At 49.7% G+C, this 17,325-nt stretch overlaps 1 protein-coding gene across 1 annotated transcript in view; it reads left to right on the top strand.

Moving 5' to 3' along the window:
* Positions 1-17,325, top strand: part of HYDIN (HYDIN axonemal central pair apparatus protein) — a 2,950,008-nt gene that overhangs the window by 699,268 nt on the left and 2,233,415 nt on the right. The window lies entirely within an intron of this gene.

Raw genomic sequence — 17,325 nt, 5'->3', positions numbered from 1 at the left:
TTTGGAAATCATTGTCAAGTCCCTTATATATAGATGTTGGTTCTGAAATTCTGTACCATGAAAGGGGGAACTTGATGTTCACATGTTGCTCTTCATTTCTTTCCTATGAATTCTTTCTTCGTTCCATCTCAGAGTCCCTATTTAGTTTTCCACTGTTTTCTCATTTCAACACTCTGCTCTTAGCTGCATAATTGTTCTGCATTGTCACCTACTTCTTTTAGGAAGACAATACTGTGCAACAGTGGTCTGGTACCCTCACGCCAATAAGCATCAAGAGGCATCTCGTAAGGTTAATGGTTCATCATGTATACATAGCTTCACATCTGGGTACATATCTGGCAATGACCTCTTGCCACAAGGTGTTGGTCTCTGCTAATGGATTGTACTTATTATAAATACACAAAAATGCCACTTCAAAACCTAATAAAATATGTTAATACAGAAATGTTAAGTACATTGTTAATGACCGTAGCAATTTCATTTCAGTTCTTCAATTGCTTTGGATGTTTCTCACTAAATCATGGGGCACGTTTCGTTTTCCTCCGAGCTCTATCAGGGCTTTAATATGGCTCATCTGCTCTACCAGTGAAAAGCCTTTAAACAATGTTTGCTTTAAGGGAAAGTACATTTAGACACAAATTATCTGCTTATGTTCCACGGTCCATTACGCACCATGGATTTAATACAGCTGTCCTGTATTTATGCAAGCATTTACCTGTGTAAGCAGACATTTTTGTGTCTCCTCTACCTCAGGAAATCAGAGCAAAACTTATGGTTTAGGTTCATGCAGCTGTCTGAGCTATTATGATGGCCTGCCCTCCTAAATTCCCTATCCTAACAGGAGCCTCTGAAATTATTTATTTCATTCTTACCTCAAAGATAACTCCCAGGCTTTTGAATCCTGAAATAATTAGTGATGCACTGCATCTTATTTGGTTTTCACTCCTGTTTATATCCCCAAGTCCTAGAGTGATCTTTTCTATTTTAGTTTTTCTTATTTTTTTATTTTGATAGGCTTTTTGGTTTTCTGTTAAAAAGGAAGCTTGGGGGCGTGGCTTCGAGGGCGAAGATGGCGGACGCGGCTCTGTAGAGCTCCTGCCGGCCCGATATTTATCCGCTTAATTATCCTTGCCCTGAACCCTTTTCCTTCATCTACTGCAGTGGAGGTGCCTGCTGGTGACCGGTAGTGCCCGGTGGTGTGGTCGTTTGGGCTCCGGACCGCCATTGGCGCGACAGTTGGTGGGAGAGCCTGCTGGGCCTACTTGCCGCGTGGTGAGCCGGGACCTCAGTTTTTGTCCCGCCCGCCGGCTGGCCTTGGACGCCGGGCGGACGGCGAGCGTCTGGGCCCGCGAGATTGGAGCGGAGTCACTGGAGGTGGAGTGACGGCGCGCCCTGCTGCTGCGTCCTGCGGAGTGGTGTCTTGACGAGGCGACAGTGCGGATCCGAAGATGGCCCCTTATCTACTGCTCCGCCGGAGACGAGGGGCTTGCGGAGCCGACCGGGGCGGACGGACTGGCTGCGCCATATCGGCGGCCGCGCTCTGGGCTTGTGATTGGCAACTACTGCGCCTTGGTGAAGCGACATTGCCTGGGTCCCTGCCCGTGTTCTGGCGGGCTGGTGGCGAGTGGATGCCGAGTGGCTTGATGTGCTCCGGACGCCCCGGCCGGGGCCTGCGTGGTGGACATTCGCGCGGGGCGACCCTGCTACAGGTGCGTGTTGCCTAGCTGTCTCTGCTGCCGCCATGACTAGAGGAGGGGGTGGCACGGCCGCCACTAAGACGGGACCTATTGATAAATTCACTGGCTCTGGAGGAGGTGCCGGGGCGGCCGGAGGGGGCCAGAATGCTGGACCGGACAACGCGGCGCTGCTGACGGCCATTACACAGTCCCGCGACATGCTGGATGCAAAGATAGGCGCGGTGGGTGCCGATGTGATGCTGCTGCGTCAGGACCTTCGTAATGCGGTCGCCCGCATCACTGAAACGGAGACCAGGGTCACGGCAGTGGAGGGAGACGTTGGCGCCCTCAAGAAGAAAGTTGCCGACTTGGAGCAGACTCAGCGAGGCCTAGCACTTCGTGTGGAGGACGCTGAGGGGCGGGCGCGGCGGAACAACCTGCGCTTTGTTGGCTTCCCGGAGGACTGTGAGAAGGGGCCTATGGACGCTTTCCTGTCCCGGTGGCTGGAGGGCTGGATACCCCCGGACACCCTGTCGCGCTGCTTCGTGGTGGAGCGTGCACACCGCGCCTTGACACAGAAGCCGCCGGCCGGGGAGCGGCCTCGCCCGATCATCGCCAGGATCCTCAACTTCCATGACAGGGACGTCATTCTCCGCGAAGCACGGCTTATGGACACTCTGCTCTATGATAATCATAAGATCATGATATTCCCGGACTATACCAGACTGGTCCAGCAGCAGAGGCATTCCTTCCTGGCGGCCAAGGCCAAGCTGCGTGGCCTGAAAATCCAATACTCGCTGCTCTACCCGGCCCGCCTCCGGGTGATCTTCAACTCTAAGACCCATTTTTTCGATACACCGGAGGCCGTCTTCAGATGGACCGACGAGGCGGTCAGACTTCGACCACACGTCCAACCGGGGTTGCACTCCGGGTCATCGCGCAGCTCATCTCAGGACCGGAGCGACCCGCCGGGCAAGGGGAAACGGCATCGCAAGTCCCGCTCGCGACGGAGGTCCTTGTCCCGAGACCCCCTTCTGGGGGACACACAGCCTGATACGGATCAATCTGGCAAGGACTCCTGATCATCGTCCGCTCTGACTGCCTACTGATTCCCTTTCATCTGTGGCCGTTCACTGCGGCAGCTGAACTTTGGTCGATGGAATAAACATTGGTTGGTGCAGTATTACCTTGTTCTTTGGCGAGTGCATGGGACCCTTGCGGACTGGTACCTATTTGTGATACATTGCTTCTGACCTTGATGTATGTTTGATGGGGGTTCGGGGCACGTTCTATGGGCTGCCTCCTCCTGTTGGGACTGGGGGGGTGGTTCTGGGAGTGTGTCTGGTTGGTTGCGGGGGGTCTAGTTGGGATCCATTGGCATGGCTGGCTTTAGGCGCTATGTTCTGGGCCTGAAGTACCGTATGCCGCGACAGATACTTCATTGTTCCTTGAGGTATAGGGGTGGGGGAGGGGGGCACTGGGATGTTGGGTTGCTTGTGGGTTGGGCCTGGTTACGAGGGGTTGTGGGGTTCGGGGTTGTGTTCTGTGGGGTGCACGTGCTTCGTATGATATTTGCAACTGGGATGTTGGAGGCCTGGGTCAGGTGCTGGGGGTTGCGGGAACTGGCTCATCGTGACAATAGCTGATGCTCCACGGCTAGCGTCTCCTGGCGCTTCCATGCGTATTCTGAGCTGGAATGTTCGGGGCCTCCTGGACAAGATTAAGCGGGGGCTGTGCTTCGCTGGGCGAAGAGGGACTTGGCGGATGTGCTCCTTCTTCAAGAAACACACATGTTGGGCACTAAGGCGTTGAGCCTGCAGAGGTTCGGCTTTCACCAGGTGTTTCATGCCGGGTTCACTAGGGGCTCGAGGGGGGTGGCCATTCTTGTCCACAGACGGTTGGCTTACACTCATGAGCGTCAATGGCTCGATCCTCAGGGCCGATTTGTGTTTGTACAGGGGAAGATTGGTGTGGAGCCCGTAGTGTTTGGTAGTGTGTATGCCCCTCCCCCGCTGCAGTGGACCCTTGCAGAGCGGTTGTTTGCCCTGTGGACTGAGCTTCCCCGTTCCCTGGCTGTGATTGGTGGCGACTGGAATGATGTGGCGGACATGACTTTGGACAGGCAGAGGGGACGAGGGGTCGCGGCTGTGGCCTCCCCTACACGGTTGAGTGCCATGATTGATGGTCTTGGATGGGTGGATGTTTGGCGGCACCTGCATGCGGAGAGGCGGGAATACACGTATGTCTCGGCTGTGCATGGCTCCCTCTCGCGCCTTGACTGTGTGTTTGTACCGGGGGCCTTCCTTGACAGGGTGAAGGGGGCGGCGATCCGGCCTCGCGGGCTGTCTGACCACTCCCCTGTTCAGGTTGATCTTTGTAAGGCGCGCCAGCCGTTCACGTGGCGGATGTCTACATGGCACCTGCAGCGTCCGGATTACTCCCAGCATCTGCGCGGTGCGATTGCCCGCTATTGGCAGGACAACCTTACGGTGGGGGTGGACGCGGTGACGGTCTGGGAGGCTATGAAGCCCGCCTTGAGGAGTATTGATATCGCCTGGTGCGCTTCTGCTCGCCGGACTCGACAGGAAAGTATTGTTGCCGCTGCGGTGCAGGTGGAGGTGCTGGAGGCACGACACAGGGAAGTAGCTGATGATATAACACTGCGGCGGCTTCTGCAAGCGCAGCAGTCTAACTCCTCGGTCTTATTAGATGAGGCTCGACAGGCGTGGCTGGCTACGCGTAGTAGGGTGTACCAGTGGGGTGACAAGTCTTGTACCATGCTCCACAGGCTTTGTCAGCAGACTTTACAACCAATCACTTTGCCAGGGCTTGTTGACGACGCCGGGGTGGCGATAACGGACCCTGCGATCCTTGCGGCGAGCTTTGCGCGCTATTATGAACGTCAGTATGCCTCTCGGGAGAGCCTTTCCTCCGACAACATCGAGGGATACCTTGCGGCAGTCCCTCCACATGCTGTCTCTGATGAGGTGCGTGATGCCTTGGATCTCCCCCTGACGGCTGAGGAGCTGGGCGACGCACTGGGTCAACTCAATGTGGGTAAGGCACCGGGCCGAGCGGGTTCCCCAGCGAATTCTATAGGAAATTTCATCTGCAGCTTGGGCCACATTACAGGCGGGCGTTAAAGCAGGCGCAGGAGCGTGGCAGCCTCCCCCCGGACTGGCGTCATGCCGAAATCGTGGTCTTCCAGAAGCCTGGCAGACCTCCTGATCGTCATGAGTCTTATCGTCCCATATCCCTCATTAATTTTGAGGCCAAGCTCCTGGCCAAAGCGCTCGCGAACCGTCTGCTTCCACACATCTCGGCCCTTGTCCACCCGGATCAGGCGGGCTTTATGCCGCGCCGGGCGACGAGACACAACATTCGGCGGGCACAGGCCGCGATCGACGCGATTGGGTCAACCGGGGACCAGGCGGCGCTTCTGCTGGCGGATATTGATAGTGCTTTTGATTTGGTCAGCTGGACCTATCTCTTTGCTCTTCTGCCGCTACTGAATTTGGGCCCGGTCTTCGTCTCTTATGTAAAATTGCTCTATACGGATGTCACCGCCTCGGTGCGTGTTTCTGGGGCGATCTCCGCCCGGTTTCCTGTGACCAGGGGCACTCGTCAGTGGTGTCCCCTCTCCCCGTACCTTTTCGCGCTGGCTATGGAGCCAATGGCCACCCGGGTGCGCCAAGACGCGCTCTATCGAGGCTTTGTGTGGGGGGCAGACCACTCGGACCGCATAGCTTTGTATGCAGATGACGTGCTTTTCTTCATGACTGATTTGCAGCGTATGGGCCCTCGTATCCTTGAGTTAATGCAGGAATTTGGTCAGGCGTCGGGGCTCTTCCTTAATCCGCGCAAGTCGACCCTATGGGTGTTGGGGGGTGACTCAGTGTGCTGCCCATGGGCTGCGTCCCTTCAGGTGGCAGTCGATGGCGTGAAGTACTTGAGCGTTTTCCTCTCGGCCTCGGCCTCAGTGGCGTGGGATCGGAACGTTCAGCCAGTGTGGGACCGGGTCCAGATGGACGTCAAGACTTGGACGCGTATGCCCCTTAATATCTATGGCCGGTCGGCCATCTTCAAGATGGTAGCCCTGCCTCGGCTTCTCTATCAGCTGCAGACCCATCCATATAAGATCGACCCGCAGTGGTTCCGAAGTGTTAACTCGGTACTGGGCCGGTTTCTGTGGGCCGGGGGTGCCTCCAGGGTTGCGCTGCGCACGTGCTTTCTTTCTACATATTGCGGCGGCTTGGCGTCCACGGATCTGTTGTCTTATTATCAGGCCTCCCACCTCCTGATGCTCAACGAGTGGTGGTATGGGGACCGTAGTGATCCGGCCTATGCTCTGGAGCACTCTCTGATGGGTGGTGCCTCACTCCACACCTTACTGTACTCGGCCGGGCGGAGGAGACTACTGCCGAGAGTCACCCAGGTGGTCTTTGCGGTCTGGCGACCGTATGGGTTGGTGGGGCAGACTGACGGCCGAGACTCCGTTATGGCATAATGGCTTGCTCCCGGCGCTGGCTTCTCTGTCCGGGTTTGGCGGCTGGGATGCGATCGGGATTTCGTCCCTCGGTCATGTCCTCACTGGCATTACGCTTAAATCCTTTCAGGACCTTAGTTCTGAATTTAATATGCCTAAGTCCCAATTCTTCCGGTACCTCCAGTTCCGACATGCCCTCGCCCCTAGCCTGGTGGGCTTAGAGCAACTCGCCGATTTTAGTCCCATTGAGGCAAAACTGTTTATGGGAGACCTGGGCGACAAGAAGGTCTCTCAGATATACCGCTCCCTGGTTACGCACTGCTCCCCTTCCCTCTCGACATTGAAGGCCTCCTGGGAGAATGATGTTGGCCCCTTGGATGAGGATGATTGGCGTGAGGCCCTTGAATCTCCCCGTGGTGCTGCTATAGCCGTCCGTCTTCGCTTTATCCAGTTCAAATACCTTCATAGGGCGTATTATACTAGAGAACGTCTGTGGCGGGCAGGCCTTATAGCCGCTCCGGAGTGTCTGAGGTGCAGTACTGAAAGGGGGACACTTTTCCATACCGTGTGGTCCTGTGGGAGACTGACTAGATTCTGGGCTGGGGTTTGGGACTGCCTGTCAGAGGTGTTGGGGTGGGACCTGCCCCGTACCCCTAGGCTGGGTCTCCTTCATGTCCTGGAAAACGTTGGGGGTAACATATACAAACGACACTTGCTACTGTTGGGACTGATGGTCGCCAAGCGGGATCCGGCCCAGGCTTGGAAGAGTGAATGTGCCCCCCCGCTTGGAGCATGGAAGGCAGGATTGGACTTTCTCATGGGCCTGGAGCTGCCTGTTTTTGAAGCCCGGGGGTGTCCCCGGAAACATTACAAAATCTGGAAACGGTGGGCGGACTACAGGGGCCTGGCCCTTGACCCCCCGATCGACATTGACGATGTTTTGCCTCCTGATGTGGATCCTGTACCCTAGGCTGTTGGCCGACACCGCCTTTGCTTTTCATCTCATGTTGCTAAGCTGTGATCACGTGCACTGGGTTAGGGTGGGATAAGGGGTGGGTATTTTGGGGAAGGGGTTGGAGGGCGTTTTTGGGGATGGGTGGGGTGGGAAGGGTTTGGGGTATGCTCTTCTAAATTCTGGGTTCACTGCCATGCCTTTACATGTGTGTCATTGACAGTCTCCTCCTGTCTGTGGAGGGCTGTACCGAATCTTGCTTGAACTCTTAATAAAAACGGTTTTGAAAAAAAAGGAAGCTTGCTTAAGTATATGCACGCTGTGCCATAGTTTAATTTTGGAGAATAATCCCCACAAGGCTTGCATGTCTTGTATTAGGGATTTCCATTCTATCAATACCTGCCTAGTATCTGAGGAAATGAGGATAAAACTGCATCTCAAATAAAAAGTTAGATTTGTATCACTATAGAGTCAACCAAAATCGACTGAATGCCGCTTGACATATTTTGGCATTAGGGATTTTAAACAGGCATGGTACTTTTCATCATCAGCTGTTGGTCATGTTGTGATGAGCAGCACACCTGTCTGGGGCATTCAAAATGCTTTTCAGAACGTTATTGTGTTGTGTATTGTGTTGGCCCATAAACTTGTGAGTACCTTTGCAAGATGTGTGGTCCTGAAATACTGCTGGTGATGTATTCAAGCCAGATAAAGTTCTAGCAATAGTGCATTGACGTCCTTCAGCCTTAGAACCACATCGAAGAGACTCAAATCAGCCTGGGGATGATCAGCCTCCTATGATCTTATCACACAGAAATATTGATTAGTCCCGTGAGAAATGCACTGGATCAGGGGATTAGCATCACTGCCTCCAACGTTACAAAACATTTGCAGGAATGTCTTTCCTTACTAGAAAGCTCCTCCCTGGAAAACCGCTGGTACCAAACATCTGCTCTAGAAAGATAGAGTTAAAGGTAGTCAAAGATAATTAATGGGAATATCCCTGTATGGCTTTGAGCTGAGCATACACCCCTGCACTAAATTGCCCAACTGCAAGTCACTATGGTAAGTTGACTTGTTTGCGGCACATGTGTAAAAAAAGCATGCATGTGTTCTGGTACCCAGATTTAGTGAATGGTGCTTCATATCAAGAGCAGGGCTCTGTGGCATGGAGGGGTACAACAAACATACCTTTTTAAGTTGAGCCTGGGCAGCGAATGTGATGCCCTGCAAGGCATGCTGTAATCTAGACTGTGGCTGGAAGCACCTCCCATCGTTTCCAGTAATTTCTGTCCCTGCTCTTCATAAATGCCTGCTTGTGTTTGGTCAGAATGCTAATTATTTTGGGTCTGCTTCGGGCTTGTGTTTCAGCACGACACCCACTTCAGGGATGCCACACTTCCATTTTCAAAGGAGTACATTTTTATTATAATTAATCCTCGCGACACAATCATTTGGGTAGCTGCAGTGCAGATATCTACTGCTTTTATTACTTGCAGCTTGTTTTTTTAAGCCAGGAGATTACGTGATATTGCCCAGAATCACAGATTGGTGAAACAACGCTGAGACTTGAACACTTTGTTCCTTAGTTCCAAAGTCGGCTGCTTTGAGTATAGCGCCACATCCTTTTTCCCCTTTCCTACTCCTCCACCACTCAAGTTAAGCATAAGAAGCATTTACAATGCAATGGTCTCGGCATTGTTAAAATTAGAGCTATTGGCATTGCTCATGACATTATTTTTATTTATGTTTTTGTTTTTAAAACATATAAATAAATGGCATTGTCATTTACAATGCCAATAGCTTAATCTCTCGCAAATGCGAGACCTATTGCATTTGCACCCACACACAGAGCCACACACACACATACAGAGCCACCCACACAAAGCCATTCACATAGAGCCACCCACACACACAGAGCCGCCCTCACAAAGTCATTCACATAGAGCCACCCACACACACAGAGCCACACTCACACAGAGCCACCTACACACACACAGAGCCACCCTCACACAGACCCACCTACATACACACAGAGCCACCCTCACACAGACCCACCTACACACACACAGAACCACCCTCACACAGACCCACCTACAAAAAAAGCTACCCACACAGAGCCCAACACACACACAGAGCCCAAAACACACAGACAGAGCCAACCACACAGAGACCAACACACACACACAGACAGAGCCACACACACACACACACAGACAGAGCCACACACACACAGACAGAGCCACGCACACACAGAGCCACACACACACAAACAGAGCCACACACACACAGACAGAGCCACACACACACAGACAGAGCCACGCACACACAGACAGAGCCACGCACACACAGACACAGACCGAGCCACACACACACACACACAGACACAGACTGAGCCACACACACACACAGACAGAGCCACACATACAGAGCCACACATACAGAGCCACACACACAGAGCCACACAGACAGAGCCACACAGACAGAGCCACACAGACAGAGCCACACACGCACAGAGCCACACACGCACAGAGCCACACACGCACAGAGCCACACACGCACAGAGCCACACACGCACAGAGCCACACACACACAGAGCCACACACACACAGAGCCACACACACACACAGAGCCACACACACACACACAGAGCCCCACACACACACAGAGCCCCACACACACAGAGCTCCACACACACAGAGTGCAGCAGTGAAGGGATGGTGCAGTGGGGCTGAGGAGAGAGTGCAGCAGTGAAGGGACTGTGCAGGGAGGGGCTGAGGAGAGAGTGCAGCAGTGAAGGAACGGGCCAGTGGGGCTGAGGAGTGAGTGCAGCAGTGAAGGGACGGGACAGGGAGAGGCTGAGGAGAGAGTGAAACAGTGAAGGGGCGGTGCAGTGGGGCTGAGGAGAGAGTGCAGCAGTGAGTGATGGTGCAGTGGAGGAGTGAGGGCTGCATCCTGAATGTGATGAGGAGGAACGGGTCAGAGATTCGCGGAGCTGGAGCAGGGAGGCTGAGGAGGCCGAGGCGGTAAGTTGCCTTCAGCACCGGGGTCCTGGGAGACACTCTGAGAGGGGCTTAGCTAGGGCAAAGAAGAGAATGGGGCATCTTAATGCAAGACCTGGTGTGGGTTGATTGTTTCCCATCCTTCTTTTTATAGTGCCAGCATGAATCACTTGGCCACTTCAGTGCGCCTTTGTCTTGGATGAGAAGAGGTTTATCATAAATAAATGGCGCTGATCTCCCAGTTACAGCAAAGAGATGCGTGGGAAAGGATATACTTTGTTGAACTGTGTTTTCCTTAAAATACCGGCATTTGTAGACAGAAGGAAACTATTCTTGACGATTGCAAGCCGTGATTGTTTTCCATAGCGCAGATCATACACAGCCGGGTTCAAAGCGCTAAGAAAGACTGTGCGTAAAATCGCATCCATGGAAACACGTGGAGCGCGAGCAGACCGTCGGTGGGGTCAGACAGCCGTGCGCAATAACCGTTCTGTGGGTGAATCCCGCAGAGGAGTCAGAAATACCCATTTAAAAACCACTTTTCTAACAGTTTGGTGGAACTTTTTCCAGTCTTGTCGAGGGCGCCTCAGCGCGTGCGTGTGCCTGTGTGAGGTGGTGTTTATAGGGCACAGAGCAGGTCTGTACAATACTGTGGACAGCTGGGGTTCCGGCTTCAGGGCAGGGCCCCGGAAGCCCCCACTGGTGGTCGCACTAGAGAACAGCCAAGGCGGCCCCTTCTGCTGGTGAACCGGCTGCACTTTAACCAGGTGGTTGTGCAGTAGGAGCGGGTGCGCCTGGAGTCAGGGTTTGTTCACAGGAGGCGCCACACACATCCTGGCACCGAATCAAGCGCAACTGGTCACAGACCCCATTCAGGGTGTTCGTGCTCCATCACGGATCGGTGCTGGGAGACCTGTTATGCGGTTTCTCGGGGCACCATTGTCCCTAAAGTGGCTCCCGCCAGAGGTGGCCCAAGCAGGAGCGCTTAACTGCGTCTTCAAACATTGCGCCTCCCTCTGGAGGTGACTGGTCAATGCAGGAGCCTTGAGCACAGAAGAATCCCCTTTTCAGAATGCAGACACCAGCAGTGCAGAATGGCCTTGTTTTAGTACTTGTTCGTGAGAACCAGGTGACCTGAGTTGCAGCAGTGTCCGCATTTGAGACTGCACCCACCTTGAGCAGTAAATGGGGTGTTCGGCTGCCTCAAAAGTTAGTGGGACTACACCCACACCAATGACTGCTCTTGGTCTGTGCGACTCCCAGATGCAATATGGAGAAGCACTCTGTGCTGTCCATCAGTGTGGGCATTAATCCATTGTTGCTACAGATTAATATAGCGCGAACTCGCCGGAGGTATTTGTGCGCTTTACAGGAGCACCAGTTCCATTTCAGAAGGACACGTTAATTTTTGGTAGGCATGGGACATTAAGTGATTTGCCCAGAATCATAGGATGTTGAGCTACCGCCGAGACTCGAACCTGGCTCCCCAGTTCCAAGGTCGGCAGCTCGGGCCTTATGCCACATCCTGGATACAACTGCTCCTCTCAGTGAACAGAGCGGTCTCCTTCCTGCCCACGACCAGAGAGGAATGTTCACATTGAAATAGAAGGCCCCTTGCAGTAATTCCAGGTAACTGACCCGCTTGGAGGCATTCAGAAAGGAGGGTAGGAAAAGGGCACGCATTGAGCTCTCCGGACACCTGAACTCGCTGGGAAGTCCGGTGGCACTGACTGACTAATGGTGGCCTTTTTATCAGAGTGCGCCACAGGTGCTGGGACAAAGGGCCGGGCATTCCTGCGTTGCCGGATATTTAATCCGAGCCGTCCGTTCGTTGGCTGTCTCAGTTCAGCGGCGATTGGTGACATCGCTTGATGGTTTTGGGAAAACTCTGCTCTACTTTTGGGAGCAAGGTTTTAATACAGACAAAAACAGACATTGTTAGCAAGGAAGGACAGCTTTCCCTTTGCTATGCCTGGAATCACTCTACTCCTGTCATAACAAGCCTTCCAGACCGGAAGGCAGTAGTAGGGGCAGAAAATAAGTAAACACCGCTGTTTACTTAGTTGGACCCTCACCAGCAAATAGGAGGCTGTTGATGAGCAAAGTGTGGGCCCTAGACTCAATCCTGTAATGTCATTGGAGGGTTGGACACAGAATACAATACATGAGAACAAGCGCTCACCATTTGCTCTAAGCCCCGTCCTTTTCAGACTGGGGGTGTGTTTTTGAGGAGAGAAAGAAACGCAAAAAACACACCCCTCAATCCGAAACGGACGGGGCTTAGCTACAAAAAATGACGTCAGAGAAACCTCTTCTCCAATGGCTGGCCACAGTTTAGGGAGCCAGCCAATGGAAAAGAGGGGCAGGTTTAAGACTCGCTACTCTGAGACATGAGATCTCGCCAGCGAGACTGCGCATGCACAGCCTACGCAAGCCGAGACCTAAAAAGCAGAGGGCACTGCGAACAGATGCGGACACAGGGAGGGAACACTTCCGTTATAACTGCTGTGTCATGTAAACTTTAAAGCATTGCACCTCTGATACTGCATTCAACAGAAAACAACGCTAGAACATCCTTTAGTACGCTGCATTAAGTGTGTAGTACCTTATGTGGCTAATAGAGGTCTCTTTAGAACTCCAGAGGGACACCTAGTAACAGCCTGTGGTACTGCACCCTTTCCTTGCTTCTTGAATTTTCTTTTATTGATTATGCTACTGTTCCATCTTTCCTCTTTAAAAGCACTACTCGTACCACAGTGTGCACGGCGATGGGCATAGTTTTAGAGTTGTAATGTAGCCGAAGGTGTTTCCTACCATAGTTCCAGTCCCTATTTGTATCTTCCACCTTAATGCCTGTGATTATTCACAGTGACCTCTGGAAAATTGTAGTATCAAATATGGCAAAGCACTAAGTTTCAGACTGAATGGCGCCTTGGAACACAAGTAGGAAACATCACGTGAAGTAACGCTTGTTGTTGCTTGGTGCTACCTAACTCCCCACCCCCAAACTCTCCCGCGCTGTTTTTGGTTTACGGGGGACAGTCTGTGCCTAACACCCTCACTGACTGCATAAAAGCACAGCCTGTCCCCACAGCTCGCGCTCACTTCCCAGACATCTTGTGGGCTATGGTGCTCCTACAAAGACAATCCCATCGCAAACCTGTTTCTTGTTTTCTGTTGTGTTGCTGCCTGGCTCAGGAGCTGCCCGCAGAATGTCTGGGGATGGCTAAGAAAAGCACTGTTTTATCCCATCGCTCACAGGGGTTTGACATTCCTGCCCCATGCACCGGAGTGCTCATGCTTTTGTTTTTTAAGTCTGGGGAGTCAAGGTGCAGAGTAAACCAGATAGCAAGCCTGTGATGCATGTGTGGAAGACTGGTGAGTAAACAAAATTTATAAGTCATTTTATACGGATCACTGACAGAATATTGAGGAGAAGAATATCGAGCTGCCACAATATTGAGGTAAAAATATAGTGACAGAATATCGACTTCCTGTCTACAAACAGGTAAGTACAAAAATATTGAATCCTAAATATCGTTGTTAATAATATAGTTTACTAAAATATCAACTTTTTTTAAATGTCTTAAAAGTAATATAAAATGTATTAAATAATAAATATAATTAAGTAAAACATACTTAAAAATAATTTTAAAAGATTCAAATTAATAAATATTAAATGTAATGTAAAAAACATGCATTTTTTATATACATTAACTTAATAATATTGAAAATAATTAATATTTTTAATCATAGAATGTAAAAAACATAATTTTAAATATAATTACATATATATTTATAAATAAACCTATAACATAAATATTAAAAGAAATTATATATAAGTTAAAACATTAAAATACATTTTTTTTCTTATATAATATTTTACCCTACATTAAATATAATAATACTGAAAATGTTGCATAGCGTAGGGGATAAAAGGGAAAGTGTTGGATAGTGGGAGGGTAAAAATTACTATTCCCACTCCAGTGAGTGCAACAGTAGGAAAAGTGTTGGATAGCGGGAGGGTAAAAACTACTATTATCACTCCAGTGAGTGCAACAGTAGGGAAAGTGTTGGATAGCGGTGGGTAAAAATTACTATTCCCACTCCAGTGAGTGCAACTGTAGGGAAAGTGTTGGATAGCGGGTGGAAATAATGTACTATTACCACCCCACAAAGTGTAACAGTAGAGAAAGTGTTGGATAGCAGGAGGGTAAAAGTTACTATTCCCACTCCAGGGAGTGCACCAGTAGGGAAGTAAAAATTACTACTCCCACTTCAGTGAGTGCAACAGTAGGGAAAGTGTTAGATAGCAGGGGGGGTAAAAATTACTATTTCCACTCCAGCGTGGATAGCGTAGGGGAATCATTTAGTATACCCAGTCCTGCAATATAATTAACATTAATTAACAATTAATTATTTTTACAAAATTAATTTACCTCCCACCATTTTCCCCTATAAACGTCACCTACCATATTGTAAAATATTAATGAATTAACATAATTAACAATTAATTAACTGATAACAGCAAAAATTAATTAACATAAAAGTCATTACTTTAAAAAAAAGAAAACATAAATTACAAAAATACATACTTGTAACAAACACATATACCAACATACATAACCCATTACAAAAATACATACTTGTAACACATATACCAACATACAAAACACTAAAAAAATCCATATTTTTGACAACGATATTTTAACAAACGATATTACTAACTTCGATATTTAAAAAAAAAGATATTTCTTACCTGCTAGTCGATATTCTTAACCCCTTCGCTGCGGGGGTTAAGAATATCGAGCTGATCTCGTCATGAGCTACAGTGCTCCTGTGCTCATGACGAGCTCAGCTCGTCACAGGTGCATTGGCTCCGTGGAACGTTCAGAACAGCTGGGGAATTCTCCCCGCACCTGAGCGTTCCACGGGCCATGACGAGCTGAGCTCGTCATGAGCACCGGAGCACCATGGCTCATGACGAGCTCAGCTCGTCATGAGCATGCAAAAGGTTAACCACTATATTTTTGCAAGTCGATATCCTGTCCACTCGATATTAAAAACTCAATATTTTGTCCACTCAATATTTTCAATTCGATATTATGACTAGTTACCATTTTATACCATATTCCATCTCTGCACACACCACCCGTACTGCACCACTCTTCCGCTTCTAGAGTATCCTTGAATATTCAGGATTGCGGAGCTGGTGCAGAACCCAGTTTTGCATGTTCATTAGGACGGCACACACCAACCTGTTGTGTGCTTCTCATGACCAAGCAACAAGGCTTGTTGTGTTTATGGAGGCGAGGGTAGGGGTAGTTCATTCAGCAAGCTGGCATGTAGCCAGTGGTGCGGGAGTGCACCTTGTTTCAAGCACAGACATTGCAGCAGTCTACACACACTGCATGGAGTGTGTGCAAATAAGCATGTGTGTTCGTGCAAACTGTGGCAGTGGTCTCCAAACAATGTAAATGGTGTTATCTAGTGCCTTCTATATGTTGCAGGGCACTACCACACTAAGGAAGGGGCATGCTGAAAAGCTGGGGCAATGTCAATGCAACGCCCTCAAACAGTGTGGAGTCCAGTGCCCAGGGTGGGCAGTTTCCTATAAAAAAAACTATTTGAGTTTGGCTTCGTTTTTTTAAAGCCAGGAGATTAGGTGTACTGCCCAGAATCACAGGATGGTGAAGTGAAGCTAAGACTCAAACCCTTTGTTCCTTAGTGTCGAAGTCGGCGGCTCCGACATTAGTGCCACATCTTTCTTGCCATTCCCTACATAAGAAGCAGAGGATGCCGCGAACGGCCATAGTTTGGGAAAACTTGTGTTAAAGTTACTGTTTCATGTAAACATTAAAGCATTGCTCCCCTGATATTGCATTCAACAGAAAACAATGGCAGAACAACATCCTTTAGTAAGCGGCATTAAGGGTGCAGTACCTTATGTGGCTAAAAGAGGTCCCTTTAGAACTCGAGAAGGACACCTAGTAACAGTCTTTGGTGTTGCACCCTTTCCTTGGTTCCTGGATTTTCTTTTATTGCCTATGTTACTGTTCTGTCTTTCCTCTTTTTAAGCACTACTCGTTCCACCCCTACTTTCAGTTTCCTCGCTATTCTCTTTCCTATCTCTTTAGATGGGTCAAATGATCACTCCACTCCAAAGAAAAAACATAACTAAGAAACAATGCCATTTGCAGTGCCATTGGCTCTAACTTTCTCTAATGCGAGACCATTTGCATTGCAAATTCTTGTTTGGATTTGGTACCGCTTGTGACAGCTGACAAGAGAAGGGAACATTCAGTTGCATTCTTCAGTAGCAGACTGCTTCTTAGGCAACAGAATTGAGCTGTAATTGAGAAGGTTTGCATTAGTGCATTGCGATAGTATGGACTTTTTGCAGGTTCAAGTCGAAACTTTTTTGACAGTAAGTTTGTAGTCGTTTGATCACACCACATTCAGGTGGTTGCCGGCAGTGAAGGATGAAACCCCAGAGCTTCTCCGATGATCCTTCTCTTTACAGGATTTGAATTATCAATGGACCACAAACTCAGACTACATCATGGGAATGATGGATTATCTGAAAGTTATGACATTTTGATGGCCTGACTGCTTCAGCAGTGGAGTGGGGATCAGGGTATTGGGATTAGGGATCCCTGTTGGTTGAGTAGCAAATGTCTCCTGCGTGGTTTTGTGAGTGCGCACTCATGCCTTGAGTTTAAATAACTTTTATTTCAGTTAAAAATCATTAAAGGTATACACTATAAAAACAACAATTTAATTTAAAAGTTCATAGAAAATTATACAATGTATGTTTGTTTGTGTGTGTGTGTGTACATATATGTGTATATATATATATATTTTTTTCTGATTTATAAAATGTAATAAAACGAATACTAATCTTGGATTACAACAGCAAAAAACAAATAGGTCAATCAACGTTAAATTTTCACCCCTGCCATGCCCCTTACGAGTCCTACAGATAATAAATACTTGCACAAGCTAAAAACTACATATGATGTAATGTTGCTCTTGATTACTTGTAGGGCTTCCTGATATTTCTTGAACACTAAGGGCCCCATTAGGATGGCAGGTCGGATCGCCCCCGACAGGCCGGCGGTAGCCACTGCCGGCCTAGGGGGGGGGCGATCCGCCCGCTATCCGTGCCGGAATGACCCCCCGCCATGTTGTCATGGCTGGGGGCTCCGC

This window comes from Lissotriton vulgaris, chromosome 12, assembly GCF_964263255.1.
Source record: "Lissotriton vulgaris chromosome 12, aLisVul1.2, whole genome shotgun sequence".
NCBI classification, from domain to species: domain Eukaryota; kingdom Metazoa; phylum Chordata; class Amphibia; order Caudata; family Salamandridae; genus Lissotriton; species Lissotriton vulgaris.
The sequence above is the reverse complement of the archived record's forward strand: the minus strand, read 5'-3'. Positions and strand labels throughout refer to the sequence as shown.